The sequence below is a fragment of the Dipodomys ordii genome, unplaced genomic scaffold (assembly GCF_000151885.1).
Source record: "Dipodomys ordii isolate 6190 unplaced genomic scaffold, Dord_2.0 Scaffold26, whole genome shotgun sequence".
NCBI lineage: Eukaryota > Metazoa > Chordata > Mammalia > Rodentia > Heteromyidae > Dipodomys > Dipodomys ordii.
The window spans coordinates 67,267-94,420 of NW_012267242.1; positions in this window are offsets into that span (position 1 = coordinate 67,267).

Genomic DNA, 27,154 nt, shown 5'->3' on the forward strand with positions numbered 1-27,154 from the left:
GAGGATTCTGTAGTTGTGCAATGCCCACTACATTCAGGGCAGGTTCCATGACCCCTACAGTCTAGGACCAATCACCTTCAAACCCTCACTGTGGCACTGGATCTAGATAAAAGGGACAACTGCCCCTCTTTTCTGAAATCACTACCGGCTTCCCTGCCCTTCCTCCGGCCTTTGGGGCTTGTCCCAAACCCTTACGCTCTTCAAAACACAGCCTCTGCCTTCCTTCCCCATGAATCTCCTTTCTGAGTCTCTCTCCATCACACTCTCTGATCCCTTCCTCCCTTGTATCACTCCTGATTTTCCAAGCAGTTGACTCCTTTCCTTCTGCCTGAGTAGACTAATCTTGGGGGAGGTCAGTTCCCAGAGTCATTCTTCTTAAGTAATCCATACTCTAAAGTACAAGACACTAAAGCACACCACCTGTGAACTTGTCTTAACAGTACTAACTACAACTGTCGAGTATCTTACACATATTTGTCAAAATAAATTGTATTGAATGTTCTGATACTGAGTTTGACTTTTAAACGTACAATGTTTTGGAGGTTTTTTTTTTTATTATTGATAATCGCCTTCCATTGTTCCTGGTGTCACCTCACCCAGTTAGAGGCTGGGAAGGGCTGCTCGTCCAGCTTCAGTTCTAACATCCTTCAAACCCATCACCCATGCCACAGTGTCTGGGCATTTGTCACCTTAGCCCTGTGTCAGGGTCTCCCCAAGGGAGAGATATAATCAGAAGCACAATAATGACTTTCTGTGAGCTGGAATGAATGATCTCATCTTCCAGGTCACCAGGGCAGCTATTTTTCGAAATCTACCAGATTTATCACAATCCTATGTCTTCCTTTCTACCGTCTTTCCTTATCCCACACAGATCCCAGGGGCTCTTACTGAAATGTAAGTCTAAACAGAACTCTGCTGACTCAGGAGTCGAGGGGGCTGCTGGTCCCAAGAAGATGAGTTAGTTTCCCTCTGCATTGAACAACCTCAGAGATCTCAAATTCCCATCATGCACGCTCGCGCGCACACACACACACATATACATGCGTGCACACACTCAAAGGCTGACTGCACACAGTAATGCCACATCTTGCTAATTGTATTACCCTTGCTGGTTATTATTAAGGTCTTGCTTTCAGGACATAGAGAAAACCAAGCGCATAATGATCAAGGAGACAAATGGAGCATATCACTGCAAGGACTGTACAATGGTAATGAGTTACATAAATCAAAAGTTCAGAAATTTACCTATCAGATGGAGCAGTGAAGAGGGATTTTCAGTTATTGCAATTGTTTGGTGATAGATTTTTTTTAATAACTCTTGTTCGTAGATGGACCGCAGCTCGAGAGTTGGCCCCATTTCCCAATCCCAGGCAGTAGGGTGCTGTGCAAAGAATGGTGGAGCATGTCAAGAGACACTGAAGCTGATTTAGCTCTGCCATTCTGGAGAAGGAAGCCAGCTTCCTTCTCTGGGCTTCCCATGGTTCTATAAAACCGAGGGTCCCTTTCTGAGATCCTATATTACCCATACCCTGTAGGCAGAATGAAACAAGACTCATCTTGCCTTTCTGCTTTATAAGGGAAACTGAGCTGCAGGCATGATGAGCATCCACAAGCCTCCTGCCTCCTCTTCAGTGAATCGAGAAACATCAGTGTTTCCCACTCTGTATCCTCTGCTTTAATCCCAAACCCTAAGGTAAATTGAGACATGGTTTTAAAAATTGCCCTCTTCATATTTTTATATTCAGTTAAATGGTTTGTCTACACATGTAAAATGTAGCATTCAGGAATCCTGGTTTGTCCCTAGATCCAATGATAACCATCACTTGAGACATTTGAGACAAGGAAGGTTGAAGGGGGTGAGAGGGAGGATGTTGAAGATATCTAAAGATCATCCTTAGGAACCTAGCTACTCAGGAAGCTGAGATCCACTTCACAGCTTGAAGCCAGACCAGGCAGGAAAGTTGTGAGATTCCAACTAACCAGTAAAAAGCCTGAAGGGGAATTGTGGCTCATGGGGTAGAATACCAGTATTGAGCTAAAAAGCTAAGGGACAGCACAGAGATCCTGAGTTCAAGCCCCAGCACGCACACGCGCACACACACACACACACACACTACCTCTTTCATCCCTTCCCCAGACCACTAGTATCTTCCTTCTTCTTCCCTCTCCCAGTAAGGCTCCCTGGACTTCATCCACAGGGAAAAAATAATAATAATAATCTCTATGTAGAAAAAGACTCACAAGCATGAAGCCAGTTGATATGCCGACTCCCTTAGAAATGAACAGATAAATAAACAAATGGGAGCTGGGAAGGAGGAGATGGTTTATGAATAAAACAATGTTGTATTAAGTTGCTATTAAATTTCAATTGAACAGTGCTTGGGATACATAGGCACAGACATATTCCTGAAACTAATTGGTTTTCCACATCTGCCTTGCTTCCTAATTGGACTAATTACTGCACTGTAGGATCATGTTCGTCGTACTACCAAAAGCAAGAAACCTTGATTTACAGCAAGAGGAGCAGCAATTAGAGGGAATTAATTCATAAAGCAACATCTAAATAAATCATATTATGAGAAGACAGCGATGTAATTATTGTGACTGGTGTGTCCCTTGTGGGGGGAAACCATCAAACTTAAACCTCAAACTGAGCTGGTGAATGCTTACCGGATCAATGTGCCATCTCCTTCCACATCAAGCAAGCCCTCCCCATTCTTTAAGGCCTAATTGAGGCGCCATGTCAAAAACAATATGGACCAACACTTCTTTCTCTCTAGCAGTGGAGGAAAACACACACACACATACACACACACACACATCGTATTTGTACTTTGTCAGAATTAAATATGAGCTCAGCACAACATGGGCAATGTGTTATGGCTGCACTTTCAAAATCGGAGCCTTTGCAAACTTAAGTGTCATTATGAATCTTCGCCTGACATCCGGTGGCATTTTGGGGGTTGTAGTTAAGAGAGCTTATTACTAAGAATAGTGTGTTAAACTCTAGTGTTTCAATAATTCATCTCTCCTTGCTTTGCAGTTAACAGGGTAAGATCCTGTATGGCTGGCAAGACTCTGAGAGCCCCTCAATATTCACTGTGATCTTTCCTCTTTATCTCAAAAAAAGAGAGTGTTGTTTTGTTTTGTCTTGGTTTTTTTGGGCTTGTCCAGTCACTTAAATTACACCTAAAGCTGGGTGCTAGTGGCTTACACTTGTAGTCCTAGCCACTCAGGAGGCTGAGAGCTGAGGATTGAAGGTCAAAGCCAGTCCAGGTATTAAAAACCTCTAACACATTGTCCATAAAATGTAGGGGTTGAACTGGGTTGTTCTAAATGGTCCCTTCTAATGTAGGAGTTGGACTGGATTGTTTTAAATGGTCTCTTCTAACACTGACGTTCCAGACATTTATAAATCGGAATGTATATGTTAATGTGTTGATAAACTCACAATGAGGAATTAAAGATGTGACTTTCCTCCTGAAGGTTTTCCTAATAGGTCTGATGTCTCAGCTTTCCCTCAGGGTGATTCTGGACCAAGATGTCCCTGAAGGAGGTTTTGTATTTTTTTTCTACCTATATAAAATGGCCATGTTTTCACATAACACTAGAGGCACCAGAAGGTTCTATTTGGGGTCAAAGATCCCTAAGGTTTTCATATCCAAGTTCTGACCATCCTAGACCTGCCCTACAGCCCCATCCTCTGAGGCATATGGTATCTTGGGATAGCATCATAACCCATTTGTGCCATGGATGCTCATTGACAACTCTTCCCCAATGAAGCTATTCTCTCCATTTCAGAGGCACTCTTGCAGTCCTGCTAGTCTGGAGCAAGCCAGTCCTGTGGTCCAACCCTCCACAAACACTACAGGTCAGTATTCCTAAAGGCATTAGTACCACTATAAGGCCTACTTTTGCTTACCTCTATCTTCCTTCTAGTAGACAGATGAGACCACTTAGGGGAAAGCATCGTAGAAAAAAAACACAAAGTAACCAGAGAGAGAGAGAGAGAGAGAGAGAGTACAAGGGGAAGGAGCTTCTCTCCAAAGGGAGACTTATTCTGTACATATTAAACCAAGAAAGCAAGTGTTGAGTAGGGGTACAAGGCTGATTTTAGAAGGATGCCCTTCACATCCAAGGACTCAAAGGGACTGTTTAGATAAATGCTGTTCTATGGAAAAACACCTGGTTGAAATCTTTTCTTTTTCCACAATGTGTGTGCTTCAGCTTGCTACTAACCTCCCGTACCTCGCTGTCTTCATGGAGATGTCCTAGGGACTAAGGAGTATAAGATAAAACAATTGCACCATCCCGGGTCCAGATAAGTTACTATTCTGTCACTTCACAAATCCTTCTGCATTTGGAATCCCCCTAAGAAGGGGGATTTTCCAGCCCATTCAAGCCTCTCCACATCTCTTGGTTTCAGCTTCTGGACTTACACCGTTATCTGTTTGTAGATCACAGGAAATGGTGCATTGCGCCCTACTGGTAGGACAGCAATGTCCTCAGCAGCCTTTAACCCATCCTCACCCTGTTAGGATTCCATTTTAGAACATCTTCTCAATTGCCGGTTGTATAGGGACGCGTGCTTGGCAGTTAGTGACTCAATCACTGCTATAAGCAGATTCTCCAAGAGCAAAGCAATATCTACCCTGATCATGTGAGTATTGATTCCCCCTAGATTCATAAAAATAACTGCCAACAGAACGCACTTTTGGTTCTTTAAAAGAAAAGAAAAAGCTGGTTTCATTTCTATGTAGCCACAGGCACCTCCTTTGGATGCAGATGTGTAAGAACAAATCTCTGTGTCACACAGACTAGTATTGTATGGCACATTGCAGCCCCCATTTGGAGGCTGTGATTCTGTAGGTCATTAACTAATACAAGTTGAAGCTGAATAAATGTGAATATACCTGCATGAAATTCAGTAGTCTTGAACATTACTAACAGATGGTTTGACCCCTTGGTGCAGTGAATTTTACACTAGGGGAAAAAGAGACCAACAAAGAAGTAAAACAGATTATTTGGAGGGTGTCAGAGGTAGGGAATGAGTGAATACAGAGGAAAAATGAGAATACGTATGATGGAAGGCAAGAGGAGGAGGGTCAGGGAGAATGACGGAGATGATGGGTTTGATAGGGATACTTTTTTGTATGCATATATGGAAATATGATTTTTAAAACCCTCGTATAACTAATGTAAACTAATAAAATACTTTTGTTTAAAGTAAATGGAAGCTGAGCACTGGTGGCTCATGCCTCTAATCCTAAATACTCAGGAGACTGAGATCTGAGGATTAAGGTTCAAAGCCAGGCTGGAAGGAAAATCTAGGTCACTCAAAAACTAAGAGATGATGCCCAGGCCCTGAATTCAAGCCCCAGTACTGGGGCACATGTGCATGTATACACACACACACACACACACACACACAAGCAGAATTTGAGTTTTTCCTTATGAAGCTAAAGGCTGTAGCCTTTAATGTTGATAATATTTATTCCATAAGATTATGGCATTAAAAGTAAATAAGCCTAGAATGGTAGTACACACCTATAATCCCAGCACTCAGGAGGCTAGGAGGCAGAGGCAGGATCTCTAATTTGAGGCAAGCCTGTGCTACATATGGAGACCCTGCCTAAAAATGGAGGAGGAGGAGGAGAAGGAGGAAGAGGAGGAAGAGGAGGAGGAGGAGGAACAGGAAGAGGAGAAGTAGAAAGAGGAGGAGGAGGAGGAAGAGGAGGAAGAGGAGGAAGAGGAGGAGGAGGAGGCCAAGAGATGTTGGGCACACAAGATACTTAGCAGCAGAAGTGACTCCTTGGACTCTCAGGCACCTGGGACAATCCATTCTGGAACATTCCCCTGATCGGAACAGGGACCTAGGCAATAATCCCCACCCTGCCTCCTGTCCACTTTCCTTGAGGCTGTCTTCCCAGTGCACTCAGCTACGCCCTGCCACTTGTGTATGAAGGGGAAGAATGAACACAGCAGCATGCTGGAGGACATGTGTACTTCTCAATAGTTCCTAAACCCTGCCAGCCAAAAGTACACTTTACAAATAATTACCTGCTCTTAACAAAATATTCCATTGGCAGCCAGAAAAATAAGGAATCATTGAAGACAAGCACAGATCCCTGGTAATTTGTGATGTTTGCACCATGGCTAAGATACTTTGCATTCAGTTCCCCAGCTAGACATGAGAATAACATTTTTAAAAAAAGGAGATGATGTCTTCAGAGCATGCAACGCAGGAAGTTCAGGGGTTCCTTTAGCACAGTTTGCCTGCCCTCTCCCCTCCCCAGAAAAGTCCTTGTCTTTTCTCTCTGGTGTTTCTCTGGAAGACAATTTCTTTTTTTTTTTTAATTGTGAAAATACTGTACAGAGGGGTTACAATTACATGGGCAAGATAATGAGTACATTTCTTATCAAGCATTGTAGCCTCCTCCTTTGTTTACCCTTCCCATCCCTTCCCAATTTCTTATTCATACTCCCCAGATGGGCCCAATGCAGCCTGATTTCAGCGTCCTGAAGCCCAAGGAAACCCTGGTCCAATCATCACCAAGCACTTGGGCAATTCGATACCTCTCACAGCTCCAGTTCTTGTCCACAAAGCTTTCTTTTCTGTCCCCAGGGATGTGAGTTGATGAAGTTGGTTGCATAAAGGGGTGGGTTGTTCAAAAATTAAGAAAGGGCAGAGATGAGCAAAATTTGATAAAAGTTGGTTTTCTGAAGGAGGTAATCAGATTTCCACTCAAAAATTTCCTGAACTCACAGTACATTTATAGCTCATATTTCACAAATTACATGCAAAACAAATGCAAAAGAACATAAGTATTTTGCAATAGCTTCTACAAGTACTGAAATTAAACAACTCAATATTGAAAGAATGTGTAACGATCTAAAATAAGAGAAGTTATAAGGCCTTATTATAAAGAGAATCAGTAAATTTGGAGACACTTCAAATATCCACCTGCTTAAATAAGTTTTTAAAGCCACTTGTTTAACTGTGTTCATGACTGCAATATTCACCATAGCCAAAGCATGAAAACAGCCCAGATACCTTTCAATGAGTGAATGGATTTTTAAAATGTGATGTGTGTGTGTTTGTATATAACTTGTTATATCTTGATTAGCCAATCATAAATTGAAACCATCACTAAGTAGAAAAAAATACATTCTAATACCCTTAATTTATCAAGAGCATTATAGCTTAGATTGGCCTTCCTTGAGTGTGCTCAGAACACTTTACATACAATTTCATAAACACTGCACTAAAAGGGAAAAGCAGGCGGGTTGCATGGGTAAGCATGGTAGCAAAGTCAAGATAAATTGTAAATCAAACCATTATAAATTGGAGAGTGTGTTAACAAAAAATAGATGATCAAGAGAAAAGCAAGTTTGTTGAGTACCTCATGTATGGGAAATACTCATAGAAATCAGTAACTCACAATGACAGTTAAAAGAGAGAGAGAAGCCAACACTCAGCGAATTGGCTTTGAATTCAAGCTTAAATGCCTTAGTCTTTTAAAACGAAGCAAAAAAATGTATAGGGAAGATGGGTTCTGAGAATATGCTCAGGAAAAGCCAGGTAAGCAAGGGTAAAGATGCATGGTATCGATTCAAGTCCATACCTTTTCTACTGAAAAGAGAATGATTTAGAGTCAGCTTTCTCTTGTAGACAGGACACACGAATGGAGTTTTCCTTCACAGACTAAGGTTTTCATACAAAAAGAAATGGTGCTTTATGACTTCTAAGGCTAGACCTATCAAAAGCATATAGCTCCTCCTCCTATTTTCTCCTTTCTCTTTCTCCCCTTTCTGTCCTTCCCCTTCCTTCTCTCCCTCTTCCCCCTCCTCCTCTACCTCCCTCTTCCTCTTTTCTTTCCCCTTTCTCTCCCCCTTCCTCCTCCCTGTCTCTGTCTCTCTCTGTCTGTCTCTCTTTGTCTGTCTCTGTCTGTCTGTCTCTGTCTCTCTCTCACATACACACACAAAATAATAAAGACCAGAAACCTAGGCCCTGTGCATCGGAGCTGTTAGTGGTCTGACAGTCCTCAGCCCTCAGCCCTAGCTCAGAGCTTAGCCAGCAGTTAGTGTGAGCCCACACACCAGAGAGCAGGCAGATTTTCAGCTGTCCCAGCTCCCAGCTTGTCAAGTCTTTCAACTGAGCCCCCAGACACTGTGGAGGACAGGAACTGCACTATTGAAATTCCTGACCTAGAGACCCCAGAATCATAAATAATGGTTATTTTACCCCCAATAAGTTTTAGGATCATTTAGTGTGTATCCATAGTAACTAGAATATCATCTTAATAATCACAGGCTTAGTAATAATAACAGGGCTTTATAGATTTCTGTACTCACTACTCAGACCCCACTGGGGGTCGTATTGTTATTCTCCTAATTTTATAGGAAGGCACAGTTGCTTGATGAAGAGGCAGGTGGTAACACTTGCAGACTCCTCTACCTCCAGACCCTGGTTTCTTTCTTCTCTGCCTCCTTTACTGAGAGACACGCACTTTGGTGCCTACGGAATAGGCTTCCTTCAACACAGGTGATTCCTTCCAGTGGCCGTGTGGAATGTTTTGTGCATCACTTCTGTTCTGTGATCAAACTGCCTGGGCTCAATCCCTCATTGCAAGATTTGTAACCTGAATAATTGAAGAAACGTGCTTGAGTTTCTTTCTTGACAGTACCAGGATTTGAACTGGGGTCTTCCCACTTGCTTGGCTGGTACTCTACAACTTGAGCCATGTCCCCATCCTGGTTATTTTGATACTGGAGTCTCACAGACTTTGAATTTGGATGGATCGATTCAATCTCAGTTGACAATGTTCCAGGAGACACCAGAAGAGAGTGAGGCTCACCTTCGAACAGTACAACACCCAGGTGAGAAGCTGGGCCCAGACTAGGAGGTGATTATTGGGTGCAGGGAGAATGGAGAATGATCTTGGTGGAGAAATCCTCAAGGTCCAACTGAACAACCATCATCTCTCCACATCTTTCCTAGTATCGCCAGCAAATTCAGGAAGAACTTTGCACTTCCCTTCAAACATCCTTTTCTGCTTTCCGTTACAAGTGTTACAACACTGTCTTCCTACAGAGCTTTGAATGTCCTAATGGCTGGGACAATATCCTATTCATCTGCTTCTCATGCTTTGCACTTAGCAACAACTCCATGTATCTGCCGAGTTGAGAGTTGTTCCTCCAACAAGGAGGGCTGCCCCTAACTGGAGAAAACTGTAATGGCTATACTTTGAAGAAGGGCTAATGAGATTCCTTCTGGGAGGGGTATAATTGGAAAGACGTACAGATTATTTCTACATCATTAGGGGTTGTAGTTCTTTGAAGACTCAAAGATAGTTTTCTCTGTTGACCCAAGGATGTTCCTTTGCATTTCAAAAGAAATGCCACTTACTTACAAATTATAGGGATTCACAAACAAATGAACCACTACAGGACAGTTTCCTCTTCCCCAGAGTAGCTTAAATATGGTGGGGTAAATTGATCAAGGATGCAGAATGCAGTATGGAACCTAACATGAACTCTATTACAATGAAGTTTCTGATTTAATTATTCCTATTTCTGAAGATTCATTTTGAACTTAGTAAAGTGACACGAAGAGACTTGCCCAAGGTTTTGCTTTGATTGATGTAGTGTCACAGTCTGGGTGTAACAGCCAGAGTGGAGAAATTGCTGAGAACAAAAACATCCCAGGCCAGACCCAATGCAGGCTCACTGGAGACATGGGGTAAATCACTGAATCCCTTTGCTCTCTGTTTCTGTGTTAAGTAGGGAGACAAATCTCTGCCCTCTTTATAGGAAGACTGTGAGTGAATATTAATTTAGTAGTTGGTATGCAACAATTTACCATTTATAAAGTGCTTTTTCATCCATTATCTCTGCTCTTGTTTGATCTCCACAAGATTGTACAGTGGGAATTCTTATCATCTGCATTTTCAAGAGGAAAACTAGAGCTCAGAGAGGTGAAATTGCCCAAGTCACACAATCAATTAGGGATGGTAGCCTGCTGCTTCAAACTCTAAATCCCATTAAGCCCTTCTTCCCCACCCCCCTAGATAGCACAAGGATGAGAAGATAAGACATTCATAAGAACAACAAGTACATATTACTTCATGAGTGCCAGGCTTGGCTCCAAAAAACTATTGTTATGTTAATTTATTGAATCTTCCCAACAACCCAATGAGATAGATAAGGCTATCAGTCCACTTTCCATTGGAGAAACTGAATCACAAAGAAGCAAGATCACATGGCTAATAGACAGTTGACATCTGACTTAAGGAAGACTGGTTCAGGAAAACACATTCTAGCAATGATTTTACCTATTTCCTATGATACAGCAGGAGAGCAAATGAGGCTTATTAGTTTCATGTATGATTTGATGTAAATGGTGGAAGGACAGCCTCTTATTCTGCCCTTAGAAAAGCCTTTCTACTAACCACCATGCTGCCAGGATTTCTACCACTAGAGAAGTAAAGCTGAAATTCTCATCTATGTTAAAGATCCTTCGCATGTTCTGAGCTTGGAGGAGTAGAACATCTCCCGTGTAGAGAGGCAGTGCTACATTTGAGAGCCAAACTGATCGTGGGCTATGTTCTTTCAATGGTTATTTAATTCTGACCTCTGTTTCTGACCTAAGATTTCCAGAACAAATGGCTAACTCTTAGAATGTTTCTGATAACCTTAGTAAATCTCTAGTCCCCACCAATCCTAAAGATAAACTTGCTATCACATCTGAAGCTCATAAAGAAGATTTGCCCTGCTTTACCATAGCCCATCTACCCAGTTCTCCACCAATGTATGTGGTAAATGGGATGGATCTGTGGCCTTCTTTGTCCTGTGATTATGCCAGTTTATGTATCCTCTTCCATGGTACATCCCTCCATGTTGAAATGCTTTCTCACTAGCTACTTCCCTTTCACTTCCCTTATCTGCCCGTACATGCCTGCAGAATGTGGTTTAAACTTGACTCCATCCTTCTTTCCTCAGCTTCTCTCCTTCCTTCCCTCCAAAGTCTTCCAAACTTATGGGATGTCCTTGAAGAAGCCACAATCTTTCACATGACCATTCATCTTCACAGTGAGTTTTCTGTCCCTCATTCTATACTCAACACCTATTTATTAAAAGCTTCTTTCTGCTTTCTCAGTTCACTTTTACAGCCCTTCCTTAATTCCCCTGAGTAACCTGGGCATTTTCTTTTCATAGGGTATAATTGTTTGAGCAAGTAAACTCAAAAACATGTAAATGAAAAGGTTATTTTTGTTCCTCTGTATTACCTACTTAGGTGTTTAATATGTAGATCTTTGATAAAGTTTCATCGACACTCTATTATAAACTATCTCCCCACCATCTTTCTTCTATAATAGAAAATAGTTGTTGCATTTTTTTCCTGATTAGTAAAATAATACATTCTCATTGTAAACATTTTCTATTATAACAAGAGAATGTAAAGGAGAAAATAAACATCACTGATAATATTACCACCAGGGATATTTTCTCTTTTAGCTACTTTTCTATAATGGGAGTTCCTGAAGAATGATTATATCTAGGATGTGTATATTTCAATAAAACCAAAGGGGAAAGAGAGACCCTAATCACAGAGCCCTGCCCTTGCAGGCATCTGGATTTATTCAATTGCTCTACATATTCTAGATTAACAAGGACTAGCCTGAGGTCACTGACCACTGAATGAATAGCACCTGGATAAACAGAACAGCAAAAACATTGACAGTAAGAAAACAAAAATAAAGAACAGACATCATAGAGAAAATTTGTCAGCCTTTTACTCAATTTAAGCAAATTCCTTGTCATCAGGGAGACCTATAAAAAAGAATAAGTTGTCTCTTGAGCAACTGCTTGTTCCTAGAGTTGTTTGATAGTGTCTGAGACATAGTCATTCACTTAATCAATCACTCAAGAAATATTGATTGAGCACATTTCTGTCCAATGTTGTTCTAGGTGATGTGCAACCAAACTCACATGAAGCCCAGTAGACATTTTTCTCAAGCAATCATCCATCCTGAGTAGGATGTTGCTACAACAAATGAGCAGGTAGACCAGTTGACTATGACATTCTTCTGAACTATAGTATCTAATGGGTTTTATTTGCAAGGTGTCTGATTCCAGCTTGAATGTGAACAGAAAAGGCTGAAAGACTCCCTGGGACACATTGCTATACTCCTTTTTCTGGGAAGCCTTATTGAATTTCTAAAGAAGTTTAGAAAAATACACTTTCTACAGATGTATGTGTTGTGTTAGTCACATTTCCAACACTGGAACAAAATATCTCAGAAAATCAACATATAAGGAGGAAAGTTTATTTTAGCTTGCTGGTTTAGAGGTCTATGGTCAACTATGGCTCTGTTGTTATAGAGACAGTGATAAACAAAATTTGTTTAAAAAGCATCATGGTAGAAATGTTTGGGGCAAAACAAAGCTGCTCATCTCATGGTGGCCCAAAAGCAAAGAAACAAGAAGGGAAAAGGCAGGTATTCCAATATACCTTTCAAGGTCATACTACTAATGACATTTCCTTATACCAGGCCTACCCCTTAAGGGCCTACCATCTCCCAAAGTGCCCGAAAATAGCAATTAAATAGTGGGGATTTAAGATGCAAACCATAACAGTTTATACAGCTCTTATCTTTCCTTTTCTTTCTCCTTTTCTTATTTTTTTGCACTGAAGATTGAACCTAGAGCTTCACTCATGCTAGGCAAGTGCACTACCACTGAGCTATACCCTTGGCTCCTATAAAGCTTTTCATTTAAGTTAAATTATGGGGCGACCTCAGCTCATAATAACCAAAGGAGATTCTTTCTGCCATAAAATAACCTACTATTGGGCTCTTAAAAAATTGTAAGTTTCTTTTATGCTTTTATGATTGGATTTGATCTCACCAAAAGATAATTCTATTCATTTGTGAAGCCGTCACCTATCTGAGAACCCCTGGCTCACATCCTCAACTTCCTAGGGCTTTCTTAGATCAGCTTAACCCCCTCCAGATGATGTGGCATGTCTCCTCATGCAAATATCAAACACTCTATCCACTCCCAATGGACTAATCCAGCCCATTTTCTAAGAACCCAAATAGTATTCTTTAGTGGTCCCCTCTTCTCAATTGCCTGGCACCCTGCAACCGCGCCCCAGGCTTAGCAGAATACTTTGTGACACATCACCTTTCTCTTTTCTTCTTTCCCAGGCTTATCTCGATTCCAGTACATCCCAACATATCCTTTTTACTCTCAATTTTTATTTATTCCTCTCTTACATAAAATCTTTGAATACAATTTTAATGTTATATTCTAAATAATTAAAATTCAGGCCCTGGCATGTGCACACATACATTCAAGAATTTTCCTGTTGCTTTACAATAAGGAGAGTTTGGTCTTCAGAAGCACATTGGCTAGGAGGGAAAATGTTGATATTTCATTGTAGAGAAGGTCACCTTCCTGTCCATAAGAGAAATTGACTTCTTCTAATGCAGCAAAGAAAAAGCCAAAAAGTAAGTTGAATTGTTGACATTAAAAAAAACAGATTGGACATAAATATTCTGCTGCCTGTTCGTGGCAGCTCTTGCCAAAGCAGCTTAATGACTGCTGGCTCTGAGAAAGGCTGGGAGTGCTGTGAAGCTGGCTAGGAATAGAGAAGAAGCCATCAGGGAAATAATAAATGAAATCAGTAGAACTGGTGCCTGAGGTAGACCCCACTTGACTGTCCACCCCATGACAAATCCCTAACCTCTCTTGCTTTGTTCTGGGTTCCTGGACTGATTGGCCTGATGTGATTCTATTGGAAGCCCAAAGAGGCATCTGGGAAAACTGTCTGGATATTCTCGGCAGACAGCTATTTGAAAGTGACTTCTTAAGGCAGAAGGAAAGGAAAGGAGGCACATGGAAAGCCTTGGTGATAGAGAGTCCTCTTTGAAAGCTAAGCTTTGAATTCTCATCAGTTCCCTGCAACAACAAAAGTCTACTTAGCTCAATGAATAAATCGAGGAGGAAATTCACAGAGTTGTCACCGAGCTGTTTATCTAAAATGAGCATCTTTTTTTAAGTCCCCTGAGAGCACTAATGGGTTAGCAACTCCTGACTAGTTCCTCTGGGCTTATGTTTGTCTGGTCATCTTCATTTGTGAAACCTCATATTTCACAGGCTGTTTCTCCTGCCCTTGAAGAAGGCTGGAAGTGGCAATGCTGTCACCATGTTCCTATCATCTTCTTGGCACTAGCCTGTCCTCCCCATAGACAATGGCTGCTTGAGATTAAAGACCACCAGGGAGGCTGATGTGGCTAGGGAATTTGTTTCTTGTTCAGCTACTGCTGCCCAAGTATGCAGCTATGAGCAAGTCACCTACTCCTATTGGACTCGATTTTCTTCCTTCTTAATATAAAATCCACCTAAGTCTTATCTACTTCAATGGTTACTATGGCAGTTAAACCAAACAGATCCTCTGTCTTTTGGTCTCATTCTTAGAGATCTCAGATTAGAGAGAATCATGAGGAACAATCAGATCAAGCTCTATCCTGTTGTCTGTCCCTATTACCTATCTTCAAGCAAAGGAGGACTCAGTGTTTTGTATTGTATCCATGTCCAACTCCTTAAAATGCTAGGAAGGCTTTTACAAAAAAAATGTCCCTAAGACTCACCAGAAGAGCCCTAAGCCGTCATCAACCCTGGGCCATTTTCCATCTCTCCATAGCATCCATCTATACAGGGGAGGATAGAAGAGAAAGTACTTAGCAGAGCATGCTCAAATACACTTGGCTGTCTTCCCATGCCTTTTGATTAGGCATCCTCTAGTAGGTTGGCAGGGGAAATCTGACATGTCCCCTTAGTGATGCTCAGAGGCTGAGAGGCTACTGTCACCATGTAAGTGTGGTAGGTCCCTTTGCCCTTCAGCCCAGTACCCCCATGCGGGGCAAAGCCCTTGGTGAGATTGTTATTTGCATCAACCTTCCACTGCTAGCAGGTGCTCCCAGAGCTCTGGGGCTAGGAGCCCCTGGGACTGGAGATTTAGTAGCTCATCAGGCACGAGGGCTTCCAATTTATGGTTCAGAGAAAAGAAACCCTATTAATCTGGCACCTTTTATTCCACTGTAAATCCCAGCCATATTTAACTCAGCCTCCATCAAGGTCCTCCACCTTCATCTGACAACAGCAGGCCTATAATATAAAGCTTGCCAATCGGAGGAGAAATTAACATCCTGCTTAGTATTCACAGGGAAGTCCCTTTCGCTACCTTCTTATTTGAAGTGCCCCCACAAAGCCCAATCGAGCGGGGCTGAGTATTGCTGCCCTGGCTCGGGGAAACCTATTCAGCCATATGGATGGTAGAAAAGAGGCCTGGTACCCTTCCTCCCAGTAAAGAAGAAACTGAAATGGAATTGTCTATATGGATGACTTGAAGCCCAGAGTATAAAAATTACTCTCCAAGACCACGGGGGTCACAAATGGCCCAGTGAAAGGAGATGGAAGGAAAATGCACATATGGGTATATGTACACATGCATTTATGTGTCTAGTGAGCTTCTCAAGGCATTTTTACAAGCTCTTTGCTATTAGATAACACTCTGCAAGGTCCATGGTATTATTTCCCCTTAAAGGAAGAAACAGAGACTCATATACACAGCTAGTAAGAAGCACATAGGGCTGGGAATAGAATTTCTGGATATAAAGGCAATTGGTTTGGTCAGCAAGTATTTGCTGAGGATCTGCTATGTGCCAGGCACTATGCTAGGAGTAAATGACTATAGAAATGAATGAGAGCTATCTATCCATCTTCAGTCCTTAAGGAAAGAGGCAGAAATAAAGCAATAAGCAAGAAAAAAATGTCAAAATAATGAACACTCTGTGATAGAGGCAAGTCTGGGAGGAGTTTCTCCAAGGTGGTTGTGGGTAAGGCGAGATCTGAAGGCAAGAAAGAACCAACTCATACAGAGAGTAAAGGAGTGGCAGGGCAAAGGGCCCAAGGTGGGCTGGTTGTGGCTGGCTACATCTTAGAAACAGGAAGAAGGCCAGTGTGGGAGAATGAGGGGAACGAGTGTGAGAGCAGAGCAGGGGCAGGCAGAGCAGGAGTAAGAGCCAGGCAAAAGAATCTAGCTTCTCTTCTAAGCATAAGAGAGGCTGCTGGAAGGGTTTCAGTGGGAGACTGACGTGACCTTTTAGAATGAAAATGCATCACTGGTCCGTACAGCCGGGATGGCATGATAGATGTGATTGTTTCCTGGTGAACAGTTTCAGAGAAATCCTTTCACTATCCAGCTCCTCTATGATGTGATCTAGAACCTTACCATGGCTCCTGAAATTTTTCCCAGCAAGCTTTTTTTTAAGCAAATAAAACATGGAACCCCTTAGAAATAAAAGCACAAAAGGGCCAAAAAAAAACCCCACTAAGGTTGTGTTAGCCCTGGCATCTCAGAAGCATCTAACCAGGGAAATCATTCCCAGATCATCAACCATATGGTCCTATCCAACCATCCATCGTCACCTCCTCACAGGCTGGCTTGGAAATGATAGCTTGGCCCTGGATCATTCACAGTAGATCCATGGGACACATCTCTGATTCTCTGTTGAGACACAGGATGGATCTGAGCAGCATAGCAGCATTCTGATGCTCAGTGATCTCTGTGGATCATTCGAAGCCCACCACATCTCTTTCTGTTGGCAGAAGGAGAAGACCTGCCTGGAGGGTGCTTTCTGGTATTGCTTAGATCAACCACTGCTTCTAACAATTCATAGCTGTACACTATCTCAAAATGAGAATCACTGATCCTCAGAAGCCCTTTCAGAGGGACCCTCTCCTTCTTGGAGATAAGGATACAGAAAGCGGTTTCATGACTTGGGAAAGTTTACGAAGCATTAAAGTGTAACACTTGGGTTTGAATCAGGTCCTCTGAGTTCAAACCCTGAACGATAGTGATCAGTTGTCCCCCAGATGGAATGGTTAGCAAGGCCCCTACTTTGTAGCCTTGGGGGGAAGGCTGTGGAGATCCTGGTGTCCGAGAAGCTGTTTGGAAAGCACCATGCAGTTAAAGAAACACTGTGTTCTGAGGAGAACTTAAATGATCTGATTTATCTCGACATGGACAAGGGACTGTGGAAGTCCTCACAGTACAAAGAGTCCTGGTTTATTGTGCTTTCCCTGAGGCAGGCTTTAAAACGTTATAGAAGACTGCATGTGTGTCTCTTGGTGCCTGCTCCACAGATTAATCAGTTTCCTGATTGCCAGGACTACCCACCCCCCATCCTCCCACCCCCCACCAGCAGCACATGGAAGGAAGGGTCTGCAGCTATTTCTCAGAGCAGGGAGAAAGAAAGAGGGAAGAAGATAGGGACCCCGGGGTAGATTTCTGTTTGTTCTTAAGCCAAATATGCTTGTCCCACACTAAGCCCTCGGGGGAAGGTAGTAGAATTAGCTCTAAGGGGCTTCAAAGAAAAAAATCATAACTGATTGACAAGTCTGAATTCCATCCAAGGTGGGTGAATCATGGGGTAGGAATGGGAGGGGGGTAGATTTTTAACCCCTGCTTGGAGAGATGTAGCCGGCTTACCCAAACCAATGATCCTCAAACCCTAAAGTAGATTTAAGAAAATCATACTGAGTGTTATTTTGAAATGAAGATTCCTGGGCCCATCCTCAAAGGCTGAGGCAGGAAGTTTGGGGTTGGGTATGAAATTCTTCCCTTTGTCAAGAACTCCCAGGTCACTCAAATAAAGAGATCTGTAAGACCTACGAGATCATATCTGAAGAAAATCTTGACTGCCTAGACCAGATGGAGATCCAGATGGATCCTCAGATTCCCTCCCTTGCAACAATTTACCTGTACATAGAAAGGTTTCGAATCCAACAATCCTCACAATTCACTTCGCTGATATCAGACCGGAGCTGTCCTTCAGCAACACGATGGGAAGGAAGACTCCATCTTCCCAACTCCTGACTTCTATTTCCACATTATGTCCTGCTCTTCTACACTATCTGATCTTTGGCTCCCTTGGGACAGAGTGGCTTATGGATTGATTATAGGTTATATAAGAAGAAAAATAAGGTCAAGAGGGAACAATGACCAAAAAAGGTAGAGACGTGCTTTATAAGGTCCCTGCTGGGGCTTATGGGAAAGGCAGAATGGAGAAATGAAGCCTTCCCTGTTAATGGTAGGAGGCAGATGTTCCCATTGAGACTGCAGTGGGCCTCCAAATGGAAAGCAGAGACTCTGAGCTGAGGAGTTGAACACATCATGCCCAGGGACACAACAATTGCTACGGATAATGGTCAGAAATGGCTTGCACAGGGAGATCAGAAGATAGATACTGCCAAGTTGAACAACATCATGGCAACAGGACAGCATACAATAGTTACTTGTAGCTATGAGTGTCCAGGGCTGGTGAAGGAAGGAGACTGAGCCCTAATGGTGAAAAGCAGGGGTAAATGACTGGAGAATGTGAACCTAGTCTCCAGGCTGAATCTGGAGGGTGAATAGTGGCACCGAGAGAACTAGAGAAAAATGAGGCACCTGGCAGGCAAACACCTGCACGCTAGGTGTCAATTCACACAAGACATGCAACAGCTTAGGATCAGACACGTCTGGGTTCTAGCCTGGCTCTGCCAATATCAAGCCACACAACCTGGAGGACACTTACTTCATCTCCCTTATGTCCCTTATCTCCTTATGTCCCTTTGCCTCAATGGATGAAATGCAGATAAACACAATGTCCATCTTATATGATTTCATACATTCATGTAGGGGTAAATTAATACAGGTCAGGTCATGAGCACAATGTCTGACATATACACTACATAGTCAACAAATGTGATCTACTATGACTAACTTTAAAAGGTGGATGGAATGATCTGGAACAAAAGCTTGGCTATGAGAAAAATTGCAGTGGGGTTAGGGGGAATGGTACTGGGGTTTGAAGTCAGAGTCTTGAACTTGGTATGCAGGTAGGTGTTCTATTAACTGGGGCTATGCCCAAGCCCATTTTTGTTCTTTTTCAAGCAGGGTCTTCAGTCTCAGACTGCTGAGAACTTCCATTGTAGACAGCAGAGATGCCAAGGGGAGGAGTTGAAAACATAGCTCTATTGCTTCTGTACCTTTTTAAGACAATATCAGGAAGAAGAAGACATAGCAGAGGAAAGTGCTTACCTCAGGGCTGCCAAAAACACAGAGAGAAATAATATGGCATAAAATACACCTTTCAGGGAAATGCCAGCTATGACCTACTTCCTCCAACTTGACTTCACCTCCTGAGGTTTCCACTCCCTCCCAGTAGTCCATTCATTAATAGGCCATTAATTCACCCATAAATTAGTTCATTAATCCATTCATGATGTCAGAGCCTTCTAGTTACTTCCCAACATTCCCACAGCTGATCACAGCCGTATTAGAGAACAAGTTTGGGACGTGTACGTTCCTGCTGGACATTTGAGATCCAAGCTTTAACCCTATCAATCCCCTTTCCTCCCTAAGTTCCTTAGTCTCTTTTGAAGTTTGGTTGTCTGCTTTGAGAAACAAGACTTTTCTATAAAGTTGCTTCAAATGTTTTTGGAAACATACACCAGACCCCAGGAAGTATAAACATTGACAAATGCAAACACAGGATCTGGTTCTCTTTGAATTGAGAACAAGCCCTGTGTTCCTGACTTGACTTCTCCCATAAGCAAGACTCTATAGGCTACAGATCACGGGACAGATGAGAGACCACTCTTCTTCACCAGGTAGTAGAGAATGGCAGTGACCTGGAGCATCTCTGATGAGGGGTCATGTGGCAATGTGCCTATGACATGAGTTATTTATTGACTTCCTGGAGAGAGATGATCTTGCAAGTGCAGTTCCAAGTCTACACAATTGTACTCTCACTCTACCTCATTCATTTTGCTGTTGCTGGTGGTGGTCATAGGGCTTAAACTCTGGGCGTTGTCCCTCAGCTCTTCAGCTCAAGGCAAGTGCTCTACCACTTGAGCCACAGCACCACTTTCAGTTTTCTGGTGTTTAATTGGAGATAAGAGTCTCATGGACTTTCCTGCCTGGGCTGGCTTTGAACTGTGATCCTCAGATCTCAGCCTCCTGAGTAGCTAGGTTTACAGGCATGAGCCACCAGCACCTGGCTCTACCTCATTCCTACATCACTGCAGGCTTCATTTTCATGAGGGCTGCTGAAGACATTGTGAAGCATAAGTGGGGATGGGGAAAGCTGTGGCACTTGTTCAAGGGAGTCAAACCCACAGACTTGACTTCATTGAGAGTATATTGTAATCAGTTGAGCACAACCCCATTACCTTGACGGAATGCATAAACAGAGGCTCTCCTTTGGTGAGACTCTTGTTCACTTGGTTAAGCAATGATCGCAGATGGCTTCTAGGTGCAATACACCAGGTTAGGAGCAAGCAACTCGGACCAGGTCCCAGCCTCCCTGAAAGACTCATTAAAACAAGCTATAGCAGTGAGAAAGGGGCAATTCTGATGTAGAGTAGATCTAATCACTATATTCCCTTCATCACTGCCCTGGGGTTTGAATTGATCTGAGCCAGCCATGTGGGAGAGTCTCAACCTGATCATCTTCACCGTGGAATATCACATCTCTCCTTAAGAATCTATTGAAATAGTGCATGCTATCATTTTTTTTCAAAGATGTAGCTCCTTGCCAAAATGTGACTACAAATATCCATGAGATTCCAGTCTGTATTCCCTTCTGAAAGTCTCAACATGCTGGATAGAAAGAGTGTCTAGATGGCTTTGAGTTTTACCAGTGTAAACAAAGCTATGAGTCCATCTCAGGCTAAGGCCCAGATAGACTGGATTCCACACCAGAGGCATTTCTGTGGTGTTCACTCTGTCCCACACAATCCCAGCTGTTTACTCTCCTAGATGTAACCTCAGCAATTTACAACCACTCTCTCTTTGCTCTCCAACCAACATGGTAGGCCGGAGACCCTACAATCTTCTCTCCAACATAACTCAACAGCATAGACTGAGTGTCAGCAGTACTTGTAACCTCTAGATGCTTGTAAGATGCAGAAGCAAGGGTCCCAACCTGTATCTCTGGGATCTGGATCAAAAGGTGCACACTGTTCCCTGATAATATAATGTGCATTAACATTAAAGGCGCACTGGACTAGAAATCTAAGCTGATTTCTACCCAACTACATACACATCCTGTCATTCTAAACACTAATGAATACTATGTGCTAACATTGTGCTGGGCACAGGAGATCCATGGTTGAACCTCTGGGATAACAAGGGGAATGTTTGTGTGAAATCTTGGCAGACCAAGGCAGGTTACAGGCTAATAAGAAGTGGTAGCTGCTAACCCACAGACAAGCCAATTTGGTAGAACGTGAGAAATGCACTGAAAGCATTGGCAAGAGGAGATGGGACCAGGGGAAGAGTTAAGTTGGCATGGGCATCTGAATAAGACTCTACAAAGGAGCCACCCATTGGGCTTAATCCTGAAGGATGAGTAAGTGCAGGATGGGTGGAGCAGCAAAAGGATAAAATTCCCAGCCAAGGGATAGGAATGATGGACACCAATGCAAGAGGAAACGTGTTCTGTGCTTGGCTGGAGGCCCACACTCTGCCCTTACCATGAGAAAGCTCTCCTCTACTAGGCACTCTGCCAACAATCACCGCGGGGCCTTGGGCACGCCACAGCTTCTATCTGGGTCTTACCTTCATCCAGAACTTATGACTTGCATCAGGACTGGAGATTTTCATAATGAAGAGAATTCTTCCAGTCTTCAGCAATTAGACAAAGGGAGAGGGAAAGAGGCTGGCTGGACTCTGAGCCCTGTGTTAGAACATTGGCCAAGTGTATTCCTTTTCCAGACTGGGCTCTTCCCTAGCTTTGAAAAGGAGCAGAGAAGGTGAGTAGAGAGGGATTCTACCTATGCATGTTGAAGATCAGAATACACACCCCAAAGTATGGCTGTGAAGGCACTCAGGACATGTCACTCAAACGATGCTGCTAATTGTACTGATTTATTTTGAACTGAAGTCCCTTGGAAAATAACAAAGTCTGGGAAAGGCTTACTCACAAATCATCATATGCCATGTATCCTATCTGTTCTTTTAAGGGTTTATTATCCTTCCTAAATGCCCTATAATCCTATTCCTTCCTAGCAAGATGACCTATAGTTTTCAGATCTCTTTTTTTGGGGGGGGAGATTCATTTTTCCCCCTGTGGTGCCCCTGTGAATGTGATAAAAGTAATAAATTCATTTCTCTCTTTTCTTGTCAATCTGCCTGCTGTGCATTTGCCTCATAGAGCTAGCCACGGGAGCTGGAAGTCTTTCTCCCCCTGCAGCTCAGGAGTATGAACCACTGAAGGGGATGAGTTGTGAAGTCTCTGGAGGGAGCTCACATTGAGCATCCGCAGGTTCTTCAGTGATGACTCTCCAGGTTAACAGGCCTTTGCCCAGGTTGGACTCTCATCTTAGAGCTAAGATTCTCATACTTCTTTTTTCCTTTTGCAGAATTCCTTTTCTAAGCAAAATTTTTTATAGAAAACATACTATGTGAAGAAGAAATGAAAGAAATAAATGGATTTGGGGACAGATCCAAGCTTCATAACATAAAATAACATTTTATATGGAGTCATTTATCCGTATCCTCACCATGATCCCCCAGCTCTTCCGCAGATCTCCCAGATAGAGTGTAAAAGGAATAGACTTCCAGATGGTGGCATAAGCCCTGAACCAGTGGGGGAAATAAAAGGTATAGTAGGGGCTGAGAGCAGAAGGAAAGGAATTAGGGGACAGAAAAGCAAAAAGAGAGGAACAGATATAAGAAAACACAAATTAAGGGGGAAAAGGGCAACAAAAAGAGATTCCCAAAGCCCAACTAAGTAGTCTAAAGGAACACTGTAGAAGGCACCTTTTACAGAAAGTTGCCCTGCAGCCCTACAATGGTAGGGCTATTGCTTAGTGTGCCAGAATCCCTGAGTATGATCCTCAGCCCTGGAGGAAAAAGGAAGGGAAGAAGGAAGGGAGGCAGGGAGGCAGGAAGGCAGGCAGGGAGGGAGGGAGGAAGGAAGGAAGGAATGACATTGCTTTATGTTTTAGGTTTGAATTATGTCCCTCATCCCCTTATCAAAAAATGGTATTTTGAAGTCTGAATTCATAGCACCTCAGAACATGGCCTCATTTGGAAATAAGGATATTGCAGATGTGATTAATTAAGATGAGCTACATTAATTAAATGTGCCCTTGATTCAAGTATGACTGGTGCTCTCAGAAGAAAGAAGCATCCCAGAGACAGAGACGCTCAGGGAGCATTTTATAGATTAGTAGAGGTAGAAGTTGAACTACTACATAGGAAAACTGAAGGGCACTAGTGAAAACTTCCTCCCAGAGTCTCAAAGGAAGCATAGCCTTAGTAGATTCTTGGTTTGGGATTCTAGACCCCAGAACCATGAGAACTTAAATTTCTGTTACTTTTAAGCAGCCACATTGTGATACTTTGGGATGGGAGCCCTAGGGAACTAAAGCACTTGCTATGACATTGGTTTTGTTAACACAAGCATCCTACTGTGCAGCAGGTCAGTTGGGTTTGGGCATAGACTAAGAAAGTTAGGACCAGGGCTGGGAAGTTCGCTTAGTGGTAGAGCGCTTGCCTTGCATGCATGAGGCCCTGGGTTCGATTCCTCAGCACCACATAAGCACGGGGAAAAAAAGGCGGAAGTGGCGCTGTGGCTCAAGTGGTAGAGCGCTAGCCTTGAGCTGAAGAGCTGAGGGACAGCGCCCAGGCCCAGAGTTCAGGCCCCACAACCAGACCAAAAAAAAAAAAGAAAGAAAGAAAAAGAAAAGAAAGAAAGTTAGGACCAGAGAACTGATGCCCTTGAGAGCCAGCCTGGCCCTCTCTGCCCATTTCCATATGATGGTGACAAAGCAAGCCAATCAGATCCTCTTTCTAGAGCCAGATAAATGCAGATGTGGATGTGTATGAGAGACAGACAGACACAGAGAGGGAGACATGCTTTTATGGATATTTGTATGTGTGTGTGTGTGTGTGTGTGTGTGTGTGTGTGTTACTTAGAAAAATTCCATAAATGTCTCTGGGTACATTGAAAGGGAAAGAACTGACTACAATTTAATCATCCTGTCATTGTTTGCCAAGAAGAATGTAATTCTAACCAAATCTGTGGCCAGAAAGAAGAGACATCCATCACAGAAAGCTTAGAATGGGGAGGTTGGGGTAATTTTCCCAGAAGAGAGTGCAGTCTAGGCGGGCACAGTAAGAGACATGCTCAGGGGTAAGGCCTCACCCTTGTCATGCACAGCATACCCAGGATTCTAAGGAGCAAAGAGGAAACAAATGTGTAAAAAGAAGGCTGGAGGAAATGAGAAAGGACATCAGGATATCCAACCAGCCCAGCTTGCCCGGGGCTGTGACCATTCCTGGAAAACAGAGTTCCAGCTTTAAAACGGAGACAATCTTGGGCAAACCAGGATGAGCTGGTCATCCAATAAGAAAGTAGAAGAGAAAAGTGGGAAAAGAAAGATCTATAGGATGAACGAAGTTGTCAGCAGAGGCCGAGCACATGGTTGCCCAAACCACCTAAATAAATCTAGCACAACCCACACCATCGTCTCCCTGACAGGCTTGTCCATGCATTCCTGGAATGTGGTGCTCGGAATTCACTCCAAACTTCCATTCTGACCCAGATAGATCCCTTGGTTCAGGAATGACAGGTGATGTACAGATCCCCTTCTACCATCCAGAAGGCTTTGGCTATCTAGTCCAGCAACACTCTAACCTTTCTACCAATGTACTTTCTTGTCAAGTAGGGCTGGGCAGCTATGTTTCTCAGCCCAGAGGAACCCCAGCAAGGCCGTGAGCCAGCCACTCTCTACAGAGAAGCTTTTCATTCCCACCTTATGTGTCATCCCATTCCCCGCACAAATCCTACATAGGATGCATGAATGGCATTTACCCAAGCTCCTTCCCACCAGGTAAGACATGCTTCCTGTTGACATTCCTATGTCTTTCCAGGTATGTAGCCGTCATGGTCCTTTTTACCATGGATCAGGGTCATTGATTCTTTTTATTTCTGACCTTCTCTGCTTGAAACTGATTTCCTTCCTAGCAGAGCTCATCTTTGAGACTCTAGTGCCCGGGAAAGCGCTCAGTGTGGAGGAGCTCCTCAGGCAACGCCCGGTGAGTGAGCTGATTAATTAATGATTAATTAATGAGTTCATCAGTGTTGATCAGCACAATCTTTCACTTTGAACCAAGTGTGTAACACTTGCTAAAACCTATGACCCAGCACTTTGTGGATTTGTAATGTATCCATCATTAAGCCACCTGCAGGCAGACAGAGAAAGAGAGAATAAAAGAGAGAGCATGAGAGAGAGAGATTTCAGAGTCCTGGGAGTCACCTGAGCCAGCACAGTGGCCACCTCTGAGGACAAACCCAGGAAGGGCCGAGGAAGAAGATGCAAACACGTATGCATCTTCCTCCATGACTCTACTTCTTTTCTCTCACTTATTTGCTGTGATTCTAAAAGAAGGAAAAAGAAGCTAAACTAGGGAAAAGACCAGACAGACTGTTGAGCTCCAGACAAACAGAATGGAAAAAATAAAAATAAAAAAGGAGCTAAAAAAAGCTACCCGATGCTATTGATCTTATCTTGTAAAGAAGTCCCTGGGTAGCAAGGGGGGTGTCCTGAGTTTGATCTTTATTCCTGTTGTGTGTGTCTGCAGTCAGGTGTGTTCTCTGAGTCACCAGCAGCCTATTTCAAAGCACAGGTAATAATCTTTCTGCCCTAGGTCTGCCAGGTAGAGATGCCTACAGGGATAGCCCAGAGAAATTTGAAGCAGAGAATTTTCTCTGTCTTAAAATGACTCCCAGAGTCTAAGGACAGTTATTTAAAAAAAATTTTTTTAAACAAAGTCTACTGGTATATTTAAAGTTTATGAACCTGAAAGCTAATGTACTTTCCTCTATAAAGAGCCAGGCACTGCTGGAGGTTTGGTTGTTTTTTTTTTTTGTTTTTATTTTTTTATTTTGGCTACACAGAAAGTCAAACACTCACCAGGGAAGTCTGTTAGTAAATAAGGTTCATCTTTTGTAATGGGCAAGCATTCTCCCTTCTATTTCCGCTTGGCTTGAAATTCTTTTGTTCTGAAATTTCACAAAACAATGTCCTAATGTTTCACTGACCCCCTGTGGGCATAAGAAAGAAGTGCATTCCTCCCAACAGATCTGATTTACCCAAGTGGACTGGGGAAGAACTTCTTAAATCTTAACTGCCTGATGGAAAATTCATGTGAAGTAGAATTCCACGTTTTATGCCACCCTGTGTCAGCTCTGCTGGAGTTCCTGAGTTGCTCACAGGTTCTTGGGTCCATCTGATGGGTTCCCAGAATGGCAGAGCAGGCCGGGATACAGCCCACACCATCCCAGGAGCCCAATCAAACAGACTCCAATGGTGTGGGGCTGGTCAGACCTGAGAAGCTACAACATTTTACTAAGCAAATGGCTACGACTCTGAAATAAATATGCACAGCTCTCTTTGGAAAATATCAACCTGCTCCACCCAGTTATCTTATCCATGAGGAAATTCAGACTGCAGTTTAGACGTCTGGCCCAAATATTCACAGCTAATTAGGGCAGCTCAGGAACCTGACACAAGTTCCTGATGCAGTCTTGCCATTTAGTAATCATTTATTATTCATTAAGCCTGTGCTAAATACCTTGCCATAAAATCCACCTACTGTGAAGAAGTAACATTAACCCTATTTTTTTATTTTAACCCTTCCCCTCCCCCCCCAGCATTCACAAGACACATCGACCTGGCAAAGGACCGAGGCTGAAGTATGTAAGAAGTAGGTCCACCTAAAGGCAGTATAAGAACCTACCCTGTGGTAAACACCAGGAGGCCATTCATTGACTTTAAAGACGAGGAAAGGGAAGCTGAGAGAGATGAGCTACACAGAGGTTATAAATGGCCGGCACAAACCCAGCCTGGTGCCCAGGCTTGGCCTGCTCAGCCTCAGGAGCCCAGAGCACACCTGAATCTTTTTTTGTCCTCTGATAAGCAAGTTCCCTGAGGCAAAACCCATCTGGCCTTCAGAAATTCTTTTGTTCTGAAACAGCTGGTACCTGTAATCCTAGCTACTCTGGAGGCTGAGATCTGAGGGTCACGG